This window comes from Mesoplodon densirostris, chromosome 19 (genome assembly GCF_025265405.1).
Source record: "Mesoplodon densirostris isolate mMesDen1 chromosome 19, mMesDen1 primary haplotype, whole genome shotgun sequence".
In the NCBI taxonomy this organism is placed as follows: domain Eukaryota; kingdom Metazoa; phylum Chordata; class Mammalia; order Artiodactyla; family Ziphiidae; genus Mesoplodon; species Mesoplodon densirostris.
Window position 1 is genome coordinate 22,095,232 of NC_082679.1, and position 16,887 is coordinate 22,112,118.

A 16,887-nucleotide genomic window follows, 5' to 3' on the forward strand; every position below is an offset into this window, starting at 1 on the left:
AATATTTGCAAATGAAGCAACTGACAAAGGATTAATCTCCAAAATGTATAAGCAGCTCATGCAGCTCAATAACAAAAAAACAAACAACCCAATCCAAAAATGGGCAGAAGACCTAAATAGACATTTCTCCACAGAAGATATACAGACTGCCAACAAACACATGAAAGGATGCTCAACATCTTTACTCATTAGAGAAATGCAAATCAAAACTACAATGAGATATCATCTCACACCAGTCAGAATGGCCATCATCAAAAAATCTAGAAACAATAAATGCTGGAGAGGGTGTGGAAAAAAGGGAACACTCTTGCACTGCTGGTGGGAATGTGAATTGGTACAGCCGCTATGGAGAACGGTATGGAGGTTCCTTAAAAAACTACAAATAGAACTACCATATGACCCAGCAATCCCACTACTGGGCATATACCCTGAGAAAACCATAATTCAAAAAGAGACATGTACCAAAATGTTCATAGCAGCCCTATTTACAATAGCCCGGAGATGGAAACAACCTAAGTGTCCATCATCGGATGAATGGATAAAGAAGATGTGGCACATATATACAATGGAATATTACTCAGCCATAAAAAGAAATGAAATTGAGCTATTTGTAATGAGGTGGATGGACCTAGAGTCTGTCATACAGAGTGAAGTAAGTCAGAAAGAGAAAGACAAATACTGTATGCTGACACATATATATGGAATTTAAGAAAAAAAATGTCATCAAGAACATAGGGGTAAGACAGGAATAAAGACACAGACCTACTAGAGCATGGACTTGAGGATATGGGGAGGGGGAAGGGTAAGCTGTGACAAAGTGAAAGAGCGGCATGGACATATATACACTACCAAATGTAAGGTAGATAGCTAGTGGGAAGCAGCCGCATAGCACAGGGAGATCAGCTCGGTGCTTTGTGACCGCCTGGAGGGGTGGGATAGGGAGGGTGGGAGGGAGACGCAAAAGGGAGGGGATATGGGAACATATGTATATGTATAACTGATTAAATTTGTAAAATAAAAAATATATATATATAAAAAAAATAAAAAATAAAATATTTTCGGAGTGTTTGAATGATATCTTAAGTGCTAATCCCACTCTCAAATTCAGCGAAATGAACAATACAGATAAGGAAGATGAAGAGGGTGGAAAACCCACACAGCGGAATGGAGCTGTCCATGCCGCGGGAGTGACAGGGGAGCGCTCAGAGGAAAGGCGCTCTGCAGGGAAAGTCACTCTGGCTCTTCTCTCTCGGTCCACCAGCCGGCGACGCTTCTTTTATAAAAGCATTCCTAGAAAATAACCCTACAACCGGGAAGGGTAGCGATCGTTGAGCGCAGTTTCCAGGAGCCGGTCCCCGCAGCCCGGAGAGGCCCCTCTCCCCCCGCGGCTGGCGCGGAATGTGGCGATCCGGCCCGGCGCGGGGGATGACTTCCTGCGGCCGGAGCTCGGCGGCGGGAGCAGCTGCTGCAGCTGGCATATCGGGTGGGGGCCGGCCGAGCTGAACGAGCACTGACCCGGCGCGGCGGCACTGCGGCCCTGGGGCAGCCGGCACCGGGGACATGCGCTCATTCGATCCCTCCGGAGAAGGTAAGCAGCCCGGCTATTATTAGCCTCGGCCACACTGCGCGGTGCTTTCTGCTTGGTTAGTAATGGGGTTTGTAATACAGAGGGAAGAAGGGGAATATCCCTGCCGCCTTCTGCAATGGGAAAAGGAGCAACAACTGAAACTGAAATGTTAATCAGCCAAGTGCTTGAGGTTACTGGAGGAGCGGTGTTACTGGGCAAACAAAGAAGGCGGTCAGCCTCTGTAATCTTAAGATAATCAACCATTGCTGTGCCACACTCGCTTAGATATTGAAGAGGATTCAGAATGTAAAATAATTTGAGTTGCACTTTTACGTTGCTACCTTCAACCTTCGCTTGGTTAATTTCTGGTTTGCGAGCAGCAGGTTCTTGTGAGCAGCCTGGAGAAGTAATCCCTTTCCTCTTGCCTTCCTCAGTCTTCTCCCTTTCCAGTTATCATAATGGGTCTGCACATTTCAACGTCAAACACCCACTTTAAAACTGAACCTTTAGAAAGAATCTCAAATTAGAGGAGAAACTTACCTCCTGGAGTTCAGCTTGGGTTGAGCAGCACTTGTCCCCACTTCTCCCTTCATTTACCATCTTCTCTTGTCATTCATTTCATTGATTTCCCCCCCACACCCCGGGTATGCTGTGCCCATTAACAAGCCAGCTCTTGTCAGCTCCTGTCCACCACCTCTGTTCCGTGACTGATTTTTCAAGGACCCAGAAAGGGCATTGCCTTATACCACGTTTGGACTATTATCTGTGTCCTTCCTCAAAATGCATGGCATGAAAAATCCTTTAAGCCCAGTACCAACATGGTTTCCGATAACTCCCTTCATTGTAGTCACTGCAGCTACCAGATGGGTTTCGAGGACAACAGAATCTGTTGGGGTGTGAGAAAGAGGGCTATACCTACATATTTTGCTCCATGTGCATAAGAATAGGTGGAAGTAGAAATGCAAATGTCAGTCTATCCCGTTTTTCTTGAAGGTTTTTTAGTCCAGCTAGATTGTGAGACACCTAGCTGGGTAGGGTATGGGGCAAGTCCTCCTGCAAAAGCAAGCAGTGTGTTTGTCCTAGGATTCCCCCAATAACCTCAAAAGAGTTTCCAGAGAGGCTTTTCCCACAGGCAGTCAGAAAGCCAGGGGAGGTGGCCAAGGTAAACCTCAGGTTATTTGGGCATCCTCAAGTTAGTCTCCCCTTTTAGGGGTTCTGACCTAGGATTTCCCCACAAACGCTTTGCTGCTGAGCTCAAGTGCCCATTCTTGTTGCCCACCTAGGGATGTACAACTGAACAATATTCTGTGAAATGGTGAAGATTGCTATGGTGGGGATTGCAAATGTGCCACTTCACTAACAGAGAACAGTTGCAATAAGCCAGACTGTGTGGTGTCTGTGTGCCAATATTCCATTTAAAAAGAGATTTGTTATCTTTAAATCTGAAATTAAAGAGACAGTTTGACTCAAAAGGCCATGGATTTTATTTTAACAAATTAAAATAGGAGATCAATGAAAAAGAGGGCCAGGGTTTATAGCTAACCTTCTTACCTTCTTTTTTAAATATTGCTTTAGAACAAGATACTGGTTCTGAAAAATCATGTTACTTCTATTATATATCGTTATTGTTTTTCTGATTACAAATTCTCTATTTATAAATACACTTTGGAAAGATTTGAGTTGGTTTCTTTGTCTTTCTATCTTCAGTATATGAGGCAGAAGGAGTGGAAGGGGGTGGGCAAATCCCACTCCAAATGGCCCACTCAAAGAACTGTTCCCTGGACCATGCAAACCTCTGGACGGAAATTGTTTTGGCTGGTTGTTATTATTATCTTTAAATGTGGTTTGGGCTTGAAAAATTAAATTTTCAATATTCTAAAATTTTGACTCAGGCACACCAAGTAGAAGAGAGAACAAAGAACAAGAATAGCAAAACTATTTTCCACCTTTCTTACCTAATTGTAAAATATTTAATTATATGAATAATTATTCTGAATAATAAGTGAAAGACATATTAAAATAATAATTCATTTTTAAGAAAGTAGCCCAAGGTTTATGAAATACAGGTTAGTGCAATTGATCTTAAGTACAGTAAAAATTTCTGTAATTTTAAAAGGTGTTTTTATGTTGACTATTAGTACATGAAAATATGCTAATGATGGTTAGAAATTGAAATGTCTGTTACTTGGTTTCTGAAGAAACTGAATTCTTTGGCAAGAAATGGGTCAGGATTAGGGGACTGGAGCGGCCAAAGCCGGCACCATACCTGCCAGTGATTTTATAGGTGAGATGAATGCACTAAGTTATGGATTAGGGTTGGAGAAACCTTCTGGAGAAGAAAGGAAACAACATAGAAAATAGAATTTGTTATTTTAGTGCAACTAAGATAATTAAATTTAAGGTATTTCTGAATTTGGACTTCGTTATATTTAAACAATTTCTGAAGAAAGTTTCTAAATTCAAAGCCCTAGGTAGAAATAGTTGTATGATTTCCTAACCGAAACTGATTTATGACTCTATTTCCTTTGTTAAAAACGTTTCCCAGAGAAAGGAAAAATTAATTGCCCGGTGTTAAGGAGGAGTAATACCAAATAGAAGGATGTACCTATTAGTTGCTAAATGAACTGTAGGAACTTTTTTGTAGATTTGACAAGATAGAATTGAAATCAATCTGTTGCTTTCCAATCACATAAAAAAAAATTTAGTCTGGTGGGTGGTCAGTGTTATCAGTAATTTAAGACTTGAGTACCGATTTAGGATTCAAAGTTACCTCTCCTTACAAAAGGCATTTTCTGGTGCTGCATTACTGCCATTAGCTACAATTGAAATAGACTTATCCTGAGATTTTGAAAAACAGAAAAAGAAATAGTAGGATTAATAAGGCTTTGCCGCCACTGAGAATGGGTAGGAAAAGTGCTATTTTGAAAGTTATCAATGGCCTCTTAATTGCCAGATTTCTGTGCTGTTTCAACCTGTTCTTTACGTCTTTATTTTTGAGTTCTCTTCTAAGTTCTTTTTTTAAAATTTTACTGCTTTGTGTTTTGTTCACTAAAATAGCATTTTTAATTGAAGTATAGTTGATGTGTAATATTATATAAGTTACAGGTGTAAAATATAGTGACTCACAATTTTTAAAGGTTGTACTCCATTTATAGTTATTATAAAATACTGGCTATATTTTCTGTGCTATGCAATATATCCTTATAGCTCATTTTATAATAATAGTTTGTACCTCCTAATCTATCCCTATATTGTTCTTTTTTCTAAATTAAATACTTGTGTTCAAAAGTATTATTTTATTTTTTATTTTTTTTAAATTTTTTGCTTTATAACAAATTTAATCAGTTATACATACACATATGTTTCCATATCCCCTCCCTTTTGCGTCTCCCTCCCACCCTCCCTATCCCACCCCTCCAGGAGGTCACGAAGCACCGAGCTGATCTCCCTGTGCTATGCGGCTGCTTCCCACTAGCTATCTACCTTACGTTTGGTAGTGTATATATGTCCATGCCGCTCTTTCACTTTGTCACAGCTTACCCATCCCCCTCCCCATATCCTCAAGTCCATTCTCTAGTAGGTCTGTGTCTTTATTCCTGTCTTACCCCTATGCTCTTCATGACATTTTTTTTCTTAAATTCCATATATATGTGTTAGCATACAGTATTTGTCTTTCTCTTTCTGACTTACTTCACTCTGTATGACAGACTCTAGGTCTATCCACCTCATTACAAATAGCTCAATTTCATTTCTTTTTATGGCTGAGTAATATTCCATTGTATATATGTGCCACATCTTTATCCATTCATCCGATGATGGACACTTAGGTTGTTTCCATCTCCGGGCTATTGTAAATAGGGCTGCTATGAACATTTTGGTACATGTCTCTTTTTGAATTATGGTTTTCTCAGGGTATATGCCCAGTAGTGGGATTGCTGGGTCATATGGTAGTTCTATTTGTAGTTTTTTAAGGAACCTCCATACCGTTCTCCATAGCGGCTGTACCAATTCACATTCCCACCAGCAGTGCAAGAGTGTTCCCTTTTTTCCACACCCTCTCCAGCATTTATTGTTTCTAGATTTTTTGATGATGGCCATTCTGACTGGTGTGAGATGATATCTCATTGTAGTTTTGATTTGCATTTCTCTAATGAGTAAAGATGTTGAGCATCCTTTCATGTGTTTGTTGGCAGTCTGTATATCTTCTGTGGAGAAATGTCTATTTAGGTCTTCTGCCCATTTTTGGATTGGGTTGTTTGTTTTTTTGTTATTGAGCTGCATGAGCTGCTTATACATTTTGGAGATTAATCCTTTGTCAGTTGCTTCATTTGCAAATATTTTCTCCCATTCTGAGGGTTGTCTTTTGGTCTTGTTTATGGTTTCCTTTGCTGTGCAAAAGCTTTGAAGTTTCATTAGGTCCCATGTGTTTATTTTTGTCTTTATTTCCATTTCTCTAGGAGGTGGGTCAAAAAGGATCTTGCTGTGATTTATGTCATAGAGTGTTCTGCCTATGTTTTCCTCTAGGAGTTTGATAGTGTCTGGCCTTACATTTAGGTCTTTAATCCATTTTGAGCTTATTTTTGTGTATGGTGTTAGGGAGTGATCTAATCTCATACTTTTACATGTCCCCATCCAGTTTTCCCAGCACCACTTATTGAAGAGACTGTCCTTTCTCCACTGTACATTCCTGCCTCCTTTATCAAAGATAAGGTGACCATATGTCCGTGGGTTTATCTCTGGGCTTTCTATCCTGTTCCATTGATCTATCTTTCTGTTTTTGTGCCAGTACCATACTGTCTTGATTACTGTAGCTTTGTAGTATAGTCTGAAGTCAGGGAGCCTGATTCCTCCAGCTCCATTTTTCGTTCTCAAGATTGCTTTGGCTATTCAGGGTCTTTTGTGTTTCCATACAAATTGTGAAATTTTTTGTTGTAGTTCTGTGAAAAATGCCAGTGGTAGTTAGATAGGGATTGCATTGAATCTATAGATTGCTTTGGGTAGTAGACTCATTTTCACAATATTGATTCTTCCAATCCAAGAACATGGTACATCTCTCCATCTATTTGTATCATCTTTAATTTCTTTCATCAGTGTCTTATAATTTTCTGCATACAGGTCTTTTGTCTCCTTAGGTAGGTTTATTCCTAGATATTTTATTCTTTTTGTTGCAATGGTAAATGGGAGTGTTTCCTTGATTTCACTTTCAGATTTTTCATCATTAGTATATAGGAATGCCAGAGATTTCTGTGCATTAATTTTGTATCCTGCAACTCTACCAAATTCATTGATTAGCTCTAGTAGTTTTCTGGTAGCATCTTTAGGATTCTCTATGTATAGTATCATGTCATCTGCAAACAGTGACAGCTTTACTTCTTCTTTTCCCATTTGGATTCCTTTTATTTCCTTTTCTTCTCTGATAGCTGTGGCTACAACTTCCAAAACTATGTTGAATAAGAGTGGTGAGAGTGGGCAACCTTGTCTTGTTCCTGATCTTAGTGGAAATGGTTTCAGTTTTTCACCATTGAGGACGATGCTGGCTGTGGGTTTGTCATATATGGCCTTTATTATGTTGAGGAAAGTTCCCTCTATGCCTACTTTCTGCAGGGTTTTTATCATAAATGGGTGTTGAATTTTGTCGAAAGCTTTCTCTGTATCTATTGAGATGATCATATGGTTTTTCTCCTTCAATTTGTTAATATGCTGTATCACGTTGATTGATTTGCGTATATTGAAGAATCCTTGCATTCCTGGAATAAACCCCACTTGATCATGGTGTATGATCCTTTTAATGTGCTGTTGGATTCTGTTTGCTAGTATTTTGTTGAGGATTTTTGCATCTATGTTCATCAGTGATATTGGCCTGTAGTTTTCTTTCTTTGTGACATCCTTGTCTGGTTTTGGTATCAAGGTGATGGTGGCCTCGTAGAATGAGTTTGGGAGTGTTCCTCCCTCTGCTATATTTTGGAAGAGTTTGAGAAGGATAGGTGTTAGCTCTTCTCTAAATGCTTGATAGAATTCGCCTGTGAAGCCATCTGGTCCTGGGCTTTTGTTTGTTGGAAGATTTTTTATCACAGTTTCAATTTCAGTGCTTGTGATTGGTCTATTCATATTTTCTATTTCTTCCTGTTTCAGTCTTGGCAGGTTGTGCATTTCTAAGAATTTGTCCATTTCTTCCAGGTTGTCCATTTTATTGGCATAGAGTTGCTTATAGTCATCTCTCATGATCTTTTGTATTTCTGCAGTGTCAGTTGTTACTTCTCCTTTTTCATTTCTAATTCTATTGATTTGAGTCTTCTCCCTTCTTTTCTTGATGAGTCTGGCTAATGGTTTGTCAATTTTGTTTATCTTCTCAAAGAACCAGCTTTTAGTTTGGTTGATCTTTGCTATCGTTTCCTTCATTTCTTTTTCATTTATTTCTGATCTGATCTTTATGATTTCTTTCCTTCTGCTAGCTTTGGGGGGTTTTTGTTCTTCTTTCTCTAATTGCTTTAGGTGCAGGGTCAGGTTGTTTACTCGAAATGTTTCCTGTTTCTTAAGGTGGGATTGTATTGCTATAAACTTCCCTCTTAGAACTGCTTTTGCTGCATCCCATAGGTTTTGGGTCGTCGTGTCTCCATTGTCATTTGTTTCTAGGTATTTTTTAATTTCCTCTTTGATTTCTTCAGTGATCACTTCGTTATTAAGTAGTGTATTGTTTAGCCTCCATGTGTTTGTATTTTTTACAGCTCTTTTCCTGTAATTGATATCTAGTCTCATAGCATTGTGGTCGGAAAAGATACTTGATACAATTTCAATTTTCTTAAATTTACCAAGGCTTGATTTGTGACCCAAGATATGATCTATCCTGGAGAATGTTCCATGAGCACTTGAGAAAAATGTGTATTCTGTTGTTTTTGGATGGAATGTCCTACAAATATCAATTAAGTCCATCTTGTTTAATGTATCATTTAAAGCTTGTGTTTCCTTATTTATTTTCATTTTGGATGATCTGTCCATTGGTGAAAGTGGGGTGTTAAAGTCCCCTAGTATGAGCGTGTTACTGTCGATTTCTCCTTTTATGGCTGTTAGTATTTGCCTTATGTATTGAGGTGCTCCTATGTTTGGTGCATAAATATTTACAATTGTTATATCTTCTTCTTGGATCGATCCCTTGATCATTATGTAGTGTCCTTCTTTGTCTCTTCTAGTAGTCTTTATTTTAAAGTCTATTTTGTCTGATATGAGAATTGCTACCCCAGCTTTCTTTTGGTTTCCATTTGCATGGAATATCTTTTTCCATCCCCTTACTTTCAGTCTGTATGTGTCTCTAGGTCTGAAGTGGGTCTCTTGTAGACAGCATATATATGGGTCTTGTTTTAGTATCCATTCAGCCAATCTGTATCTTTTGGTGGGAGCATTTAGTCCATTTACATTTAAGGTAATTATCGATATGTATGTTCCTATTCCCATTTTCTTAATTGTTTTGGGTTCGTTATTGTAGGTCTTTTCCTTCTGTTGTGTTTCTTGCCTAGAGAAGTTCCTTTAGCATTTGTTGTAAAGCTGGTTTGGTGGTGCTGAACTCTCTCAGCTTTTGCTTGTCTGTAAACGTTTTAATTTCTCCATCAAATCTGAATGAGATCCTTGCTGGGTAGAGTAATCTTGGTTGCAGGTTTTTCTCCTTCATCACTTTAATTATGTCCTGCCACTCCCTTCTGGCTTGTAGAGTTTCTGCTGAGAAATCAGCTGTTATCTTGATGGGGATTCCCTTGTGTGTTATTTGTTGTTTTTCCCTTGCTGCTTTTAATATGATTTCTTTGTGTTTAATTTTTGACAGTTTGATTAATATGTGTCTTGGCGTATTTCTCCTTGGATTTATTCTGTATGGGAGTCTCTGTGCCTCCTGGACTTGATTAACTATTTCCTTTCCCATATTAGGGAAGTTTTCAACTATAATCTCTTCAAATATTTTCTCAGTCCCTTTCTTTTTCTCTTCTTCTTCTGGAACCCCTATAATTCGAATGTTGGTACGTTTAATGTTGTCCCAGAGGTCTCTGAGACTGTCCTCTGTTCTTTTCATTCTTTTTTCTTTATTTTGCTCTGCAGCAGTTATTTCCACTATTTTATCTTCCACCTCACTTATCCGTTCTTCTCCCTTAGTTATTCTGCTATTGATCCCATCTAGAGTATTTTTTATTTCATGTATTGTGTTTTTAATCAATGCTTGATTCATCTTTAGTTCTTCTAGGTCCTTGTTAACTGTTTCTTGCATTTTGTCTATTCTATTTCCAAGATTTTGGATCTGGGAAATAGAATCTTGGATCATCTTTACCATCATTATTCTGAATTCTTTTCCAGGTAGACTGCCTATTACCTCTTCATTTGTTAGATCTGGTAGGTTTTTATCTTGCTCCTTCTCCTGCTGTGTGTTTTTCTGTCTTCTCATTTTGCTTATGTTACTGTGTTTGGGGTCTCCTTTTTGCAGGCTGCAGGTTCGTAGTTCTCGTTGTTTTTGGTGTCTGTCCCCAGTGGCTAAGGTTGGTTTAGTGGGTTGTGTAGGCTTCCTGGTGGAGGGGACTAGTGCCTGTGTTCTGGTGGATGAGGCTGGATCTTGTCTTTCTGGTGGGCAGGTCCACGTCTGGTGGTGTGTTTTGGGGTGTCTGTGGACTTTTTATGATTTTAGGCCACCTCTCTGCTAATGGGTGGCGTTGTGTTCCTGTCTTGCTAGTTGTTTGGCATAGGGTGTCCAGCACTGTAGCTTGCTGGTCGTTGAGTGAAGCTGGGTGCTGGTGTTGAGATGGAGATCTCTGGAAGATTTTCGCCGTTTGATATTATGTGGAGCTGGGAGGTCTCTTGTGGCCCAGTGTCCTGAAGTTGGCTCTCCCACCTCAGAGGCACAGCACTGACTCCGGGCTCCTCAATTTGGGATGATGTGTTGTCTATTCATGTATTCCACAGATGCAGGGTACATGAAGTTGATTGTGGAGCTTTAATCCGCTGCTTCTGAGGCTGCTGGGAGAGGTTTCCCTTTCTCTTCTTTGTTCTCACAGCTCCTGGGTCTCAGCTTTGGATTTGGCCCCGCCTCTGCGTGTAGGTCGCCGGAGGGCGTCTGTTCTTCGCTCAGACAGGACAGGGTTAAAGGAGCAGCCTCTTCGGGGACTCTGGCTCACTCAGGCCGGGCGGGAGGGAGGGGCACGGAGTGCGGGGCGAGCCTGCAGCGGCAGAGGTCGGCGTGACGTTGCACCAGCCCGAGGAGCGCCGTGCGTTCTCCCAGGGAAGCCGCCCCTGGATCCCGGGACCCCGGCAGTGGCGGGCTGCACAGGCTCCCAGAAGGGCGGTGTGGGCAGTGACCTGCGCTCGCACACAGGCTTCTTGGCGGCGGCAGCAGCAGCCCCAGCGTCCCACGCCCGTCACTGGGCTCCGCGCTTTCAGTCGCGACTCGCGCCCGTCTGTGGAGCCCCTTTAAGCAGCGCTCTTAATCCCCTCTCCTCGCGCCCCAGGAAACCAAGAGGGAAGAAAAAGTCTCTTGCCTCTTCGGCAGCTCCAGAGTTTTCCCGGACTCCCTCCCGGCTAGCTGTGGCACATTAGCCCCCTTCAGGCTGAGTTCTCGCCGCCAGCCCCAGTCCTCTCCCTGCGCTCTGACCGAAGCCCGAGCCTCAGCTTCCAGCGCTGCGCGCCCCGGCGGGCAAGCAGACAAGCCTCTCGGGCTGGTGAGTGCCGCTCGGCACCGATCCTCTGTGTGGGGATCTCTCCGCTTTGCCCTACCCAGGTATGTGGGGAGTTTCTTGCCTTTTGGGAGGTCTGGGGTCTTCTGCCAGCGTTCAGTAGGTGTTCTGTAGGAGTTGTTCCACGTGTAGCTGTATTTCTGGTGTATCCGTGGGGAGCCAAAAGTATTATTAATAAGTAATATATAAAGAGATATCTCTTTATCTAGTTTCTCACTAATCCCCTTAAATTACCTCATGACCAGCCTAGAACAAGTGCTGTTTATTTCTAGTTTGTGCCTCATGATATCACGACTATATGTCTTCATTTGTTCCTTTCACTCACCCTGCTACACGTTGAAACCTTGCTCACAGCATACACTGCCTCTTCCATGAACCCTTCCCCGTACCCACCTTTCTTCTCATTTCAGATGTGTTTCTCCCTTGTCTAAATTCCTATGGCACTTTCTATTTTGGTCTATCCTTTAGTTTGAACATGATTTGCTGTTCTAAAATAACCCTAGAGAGCAGAGTCTTTGACTAACAACTTTTTACTACCTGCAACTCGCTATACAGTGCCTAGCTATGTATATGCAAAGTAGATGTTCAGCAATTTGATTTTAGTGAAGAAATTAGCTATTATTTTCCAGGGGTGTATATCCACCTACTCTAATATCCAAGTTAGGCTCTAAATAATGTGTGCAAGTAAATTTTAGTTTAAAATCCCTATATAATAATAAAGTGAAAGTACATTCAAACAGTTATATTCAACAAAAGTTATTGTGAGCTTACATGCCCTTAAGTGGATATTGGCTCATCCGTATCAAAAAGCATAGTAAGCATTACAAAAGCAAACTTTAAAGAAGACATTGTACCAGCTTTCAGTATGCTTTCATTCTACTGAAAACAAGTAAGCAGGGGAAGATGTCTTGCATAAATAAGTACTAGTCTTAAAGCGCTCTGCTAGGTACTTTCATCTATGGTGTATAATTTCATCCTTCTACTATATGCTAATTTTACACTGAGACTCAGAGATCTTACCTAAATGGCAGAGATTCTTTCCACATTAATGTGCTGTTCTTTGAAGTGTTAACGAGTGAAGGAAAACTATAAAAACATAATCAGAGTAGTTTAAAATGGTTTTGTGATCAGGCTTTCCAGTGCTTTTTAAACTTTTGGGTCTTAACATCTCCTTTAATAATTCAATAAAAGCTATGCATCCACTCCCCAAGTACATACACAACACACACACATAGAAATGTGCCTGTAATTGCAGGTGTTTGCGGACCTAATAAACCCCTCCTTTGCAAATGCTTTAAGGACATCTACGCTGGGCTCAGTTTTTCTTTTTGCCTATTCTATGCTTAATATTTATTTTTGTACCTATTAAAATTAAACAAATTGTTATCTGTTATAGATTGAGATATAAACCTAAGCAGCTTCGTACTTTACAACTTTTCTTTTTGCATTTTTGTATTCTGTCCTTCTCTCTCACACAAACACACACATTTATATAAATGAGATCAAATAATACTTTTCTGTGAAGAGAATGCTTAGAATTTATTCTTAATGATTTTTCTATATATCACACGTCAGTGTTAGCTATAGTCATCATGTTGTACATTATGTCCATAGTATGTATTTATCTTACAATTGGAAGCTTGTACCTTTGGCCATCTTCCTCCAATTTCCCCTCTCCTGACCCTCTGTCTCCTGTAACCACAGGTCTGATCTCTTTTTCTATGATTGTTTTCTTTTTTTTTTAGGTCCCACATATAAGTGAGATCATATAGTGTTTGCCTTTCTTTCTCTGACTTATTTAACTTAGCATAAAGCCTTCAAGGTCCATTTCTATTGTCTCAAATGGTAGCATTTCTTTGTTTTCTTATAGATGAATAATATTTCAGTGTGTGTGTGTATATATACATATAATATGTATATATCTATAAATATATAAAACAACCTCTTTACCCATTTGTCCATCAGTGGGCACTTATGTTGTTTCCATGTCTTGCCTATTATAAATAATGCTGCTATGAACATGGGGGTGCAGATATCTTTTTGAGTTAGTGTTTTCATTTTCTTTGGATATATTCCCAGAAGTGGAGTTGCTAGATATATGTAGTTCTAGTCTTAATTTTTGAGGATCCTCCCTACTGTTTTCCATACTGGCTTTACCAATGCACAATCCCACCAACGGCACAAGGGTTCCCTTTTCTCCACATCCTCACGAGCATTTGTTATCTCTTGACTTTTTGAGGATGACTGTTCTAACAGGTGTGAGGTAATATCTCAGTGTGGTTTTAATGTGCATTTCCCTAATGACTAGTGCTATTGAGCATCTTTTCATGTACCTGTTGGCTTTTCGTGTGTCTTCTTTGGAGGAATGTCTGTTCAGTTCCTTTGCTCATGTTTTAATTGGGTAAATTTTTTTTGCTATTGATTTGTATGAATTTTTAATTTATTTTGGATATTAACCCTTATCAGATATATGGTTTACAAATATTTTTTTCCCATTCTATATGTTGTCTTTTCAATCACTTTGTTGATTTGTTTTTGTTTTTGTTTTTGTTTGCTGTGCAGAAGCTTTTTAGTTTGATGTAGTTCCATTTGTTTATTTTTTATTTTGTCGTTTGTGTTTTCAGTGTCATATCCAAAAAGTCATTACCAAACCCATGTAATGAGCTTTATTCCTATGTTTTCTTCTGGCAGTTGCATAGTTTCAGGTCTTATATTTGAGTCTTTAATCCAATTCAAGTTAGTCTTGTGAGTGGTATAAGATATTGGTCCAATTTCATTCTTTTACATGTGAATATCCAATTATCCCAGGGTTCCCTTGTATGTAACTTCTCTCTTTTCTCTTGCTGGTCTTAAAATTCTTTCTTTGTTTTTGACTTTTGATGATTTAATTGCAGTGTGTCTCAGAGTAGCCCTATTTGAGTTCAACCTATTTGGGCTTGTTTGGGCTTCATGGATCTGGATGTCCATTTCTCATCCTAGGTTTGGGAAGGTTTCATTCATTATTGCTTTAAATATACTTTTTTTCCCTTTCTCTCTCTCTTTTCTTCTTCTGGAATTCCCATAACATGAACATTGTTTACTTTATTGTGTCCCATAATTTCCATAGTCTTTCTTCACTCTTTTTGTTCCTTCCACTGGGTAATTTCTAAAGTCCTATCCTCCAGTCCTATCCTCCAGCTGATTCTTTCTTCTGCATGGTTGAATCTACCTTTGAAACTTTCTATTGAATTCTTCAGTTCAGTTATTGTATTTTTAAAATCTAGTGTTCCTGTTTTTTTGATGTTGCTATTTCCTTGTCAAACTTCTTGTCTTGTTCATGCATTGTTTTCCTAATTTCACTTAGCTGTCTGTGCTTTCTTGTAGTTCACTAAACTTCCTTAGGAGGATTATTCTGAATTCTTTGACAGTTCATAGATATTCTTTTTTTTTTTTTTTTTTTGCGGTGTGTGGGCCTCTCACTGTTGTGGCCTCTCCTGTTGCGGAGCACAGGCTCTGGATGTGCAGGCTCAGCGGCCATGGCTCACGGGACCAGCCCGCTCTGTGGCATGTGGGATCCTCCCGGACCAGGGCACGAACCCGCGTCCTCTGCATCGGCAGGCAGACTGTCAACCACTGCGCCATCAGGGAAGCCCAGATCTTTATTTTTTTAAGGTCAGTTATTGGAGTTTTATTAGTTTCCTTTGGTGGTGTCATATTTGCCTAATTTTTGTGATCCTTGATTCCTTACATTGGTATCTGCATATCTGAGTAATTGGGCTCTTCCTCCAGAGTTTACTGGGTATTATATTCAGTAGTAGTAGTAGATGGGGCTATGAATTAGTTTCCTGGCAGAGAATCAGAGCTTGTATAGGACCTAGCTCTGGACAGGACCCAGAGCCTGTATAGTTCATTGTTTGGGAACCCAAATCAGGCCAGAGTGTGCACTTAATTCCCTGGTCAGGTGAGGGCACTGGTTTTGCCCTGCAGATGGTGGAGGCCACAGGCTGTGCTGTCTGTTCAAGTGCCACTGTATCTAGGGCTGTTTAATGGGCTGTACAGCTTCCCATGTTCTCTGGTTAGGCTCCCCAGTTGGACATGCTGAAGGCTGTATTCAGTGATGAGTAGGGCTATGAATTAGATTTCCTGCCGGGGTGCAGCAGGAGAAGCAGCTCTAAAGCCAGTAAAGCTCTTTGTTGTCTTAACTCAAGCTGATCCACACTCCACGTTCTGTGGCTGAACAAGGCCACTGGCTTTGCTTTGCAGACTATCAGCTCTGCCTACCCTTCTCTAGGCTTGAGCACTGCTGGGCCACACAGTTTCTAGGAGTTGTCACCAATCCTTCTCGTCAGATGGGCCAGGAAGACACTCTCCACAGCAGATGGGATGGGGCTAGTCCCAGTTCCTTTGCCTGGCTGGGATGAGGAGGGGCCACTCCAGGCTACTCTTAATTTCTCAAACAGGCTCCCCAGTTGGGAGGAGCTGGGAGCTCCTCTCAGCCTTGGATATGAGTTAATCTCCCTGCCTGTGCATGGTACCGGATCCCTCCACACCTAATACTGGCTCTGCTTTGTACCAGAGCCAGTGATGAGCTCTGGCTGCCTGCCTCTTGGCTGGAGCACGACTGGGCCAAATAGCTTCCAGGATTTATTGCCAGCCCTTTTGGTCAGATGGCCAGAAGACACTGTGCACAGTGGGTGGGCTGTGACTCTGCTCTTTCCCTGGGTATGGGCAAACCAGGTTCAAGGGCCAGATGCGTATCAGGTGGATCTGTACCCTGAGTTCCCAGGTTGTAGTGCCCCGCCAACCTGGCTCTGTAGATAAGCAAAGATGCCAGTTGTGATCACTACTTGGGCACTGCAGATATGAATTCCATCTGTCACAATCCATGCGCTGGCTGTTGCATGCCCCTTCCCCCTTCATCGCAGTCCAACTTTTAGTGGTCAAACCCTGCAGATTCCCCTGCAATCCCAGTGGAGCAGATTAGAGCAGTGGCTCCCACAAAGCAACCCCAATGCTAGTGGTGGTGCTTGCTGTCCCCCAGTTCTCTTCTCCTACTGGAGGAACCAGAGGTTCAGGGGAGACCTCACCCATGGTGCTCCACTGGCCGGGGGAGGGGCAGTGTGGTCAACGTGTAGCTCCTTCTCTCACCCTTCTAATGCAGTCTGTCTTGGTCTCTGTGGTGCACGGGAATGCTTCAGCCTCACCTCCATGTTCTAGGATTCTCTCAAATAGTGTCCTGTTTCCAAATAATTGTTAGTTGTTCCTCCTGGGGGGGGGGACGCAGAGCCAGGAATGACCTTGGTGATGTCACCCCACTCTGGGCTTACTTTGACAATATGTGTGTCCTTTATAGCCCAGACATTTCTGGTACTTGAAATGAGGTTCTCCTTTTATTGTTCTCCCTGCTTTAGGACCTAAAATGGGAGCTCTTCCTTAGCACTGGCACAAAGGCTGCTGAGATGACTAGGAAGCAAGTGCCAAGGAGGATAGTGAATCAAAGAACCTTGATTCATGGAAAAGGAATCCCAGAAGGAGCTCTAAACGTTACACATTCCAAAGGATTTATTCAGGGTTTTCCAATCAAAATCATTTTTTACAAAAAAGAAACAGTTCTCAGACTTAGAGTAGTATACTGCCAAG

At 41.1% G+C, this 16,887-nt stretch overlaps 1 long non-coding RNA gene across 1 annotated transcript in view; it reads left to right on the forward strand.

The window, feature by feature from the left end:
- The first annotated feature begins 1,424 nt into the window (after positions 1 to 1,424).
- LOC132480674 (uncharacterized) overlaps positions 1,425 to 16,887 on the forward strand; it is a 37,420-nt gene continuing 21,957 nt past the window's right edge. The window contains exon 1 of the long non-coding RNA XR_009530670.1: positions 1,425 to 1,588. This is a non-coding gene — a long non-coding RNA (uncharacterized LOC132480674). The remainder of the gene's footprint in view (positions 1,589 to 16,887) is intronic.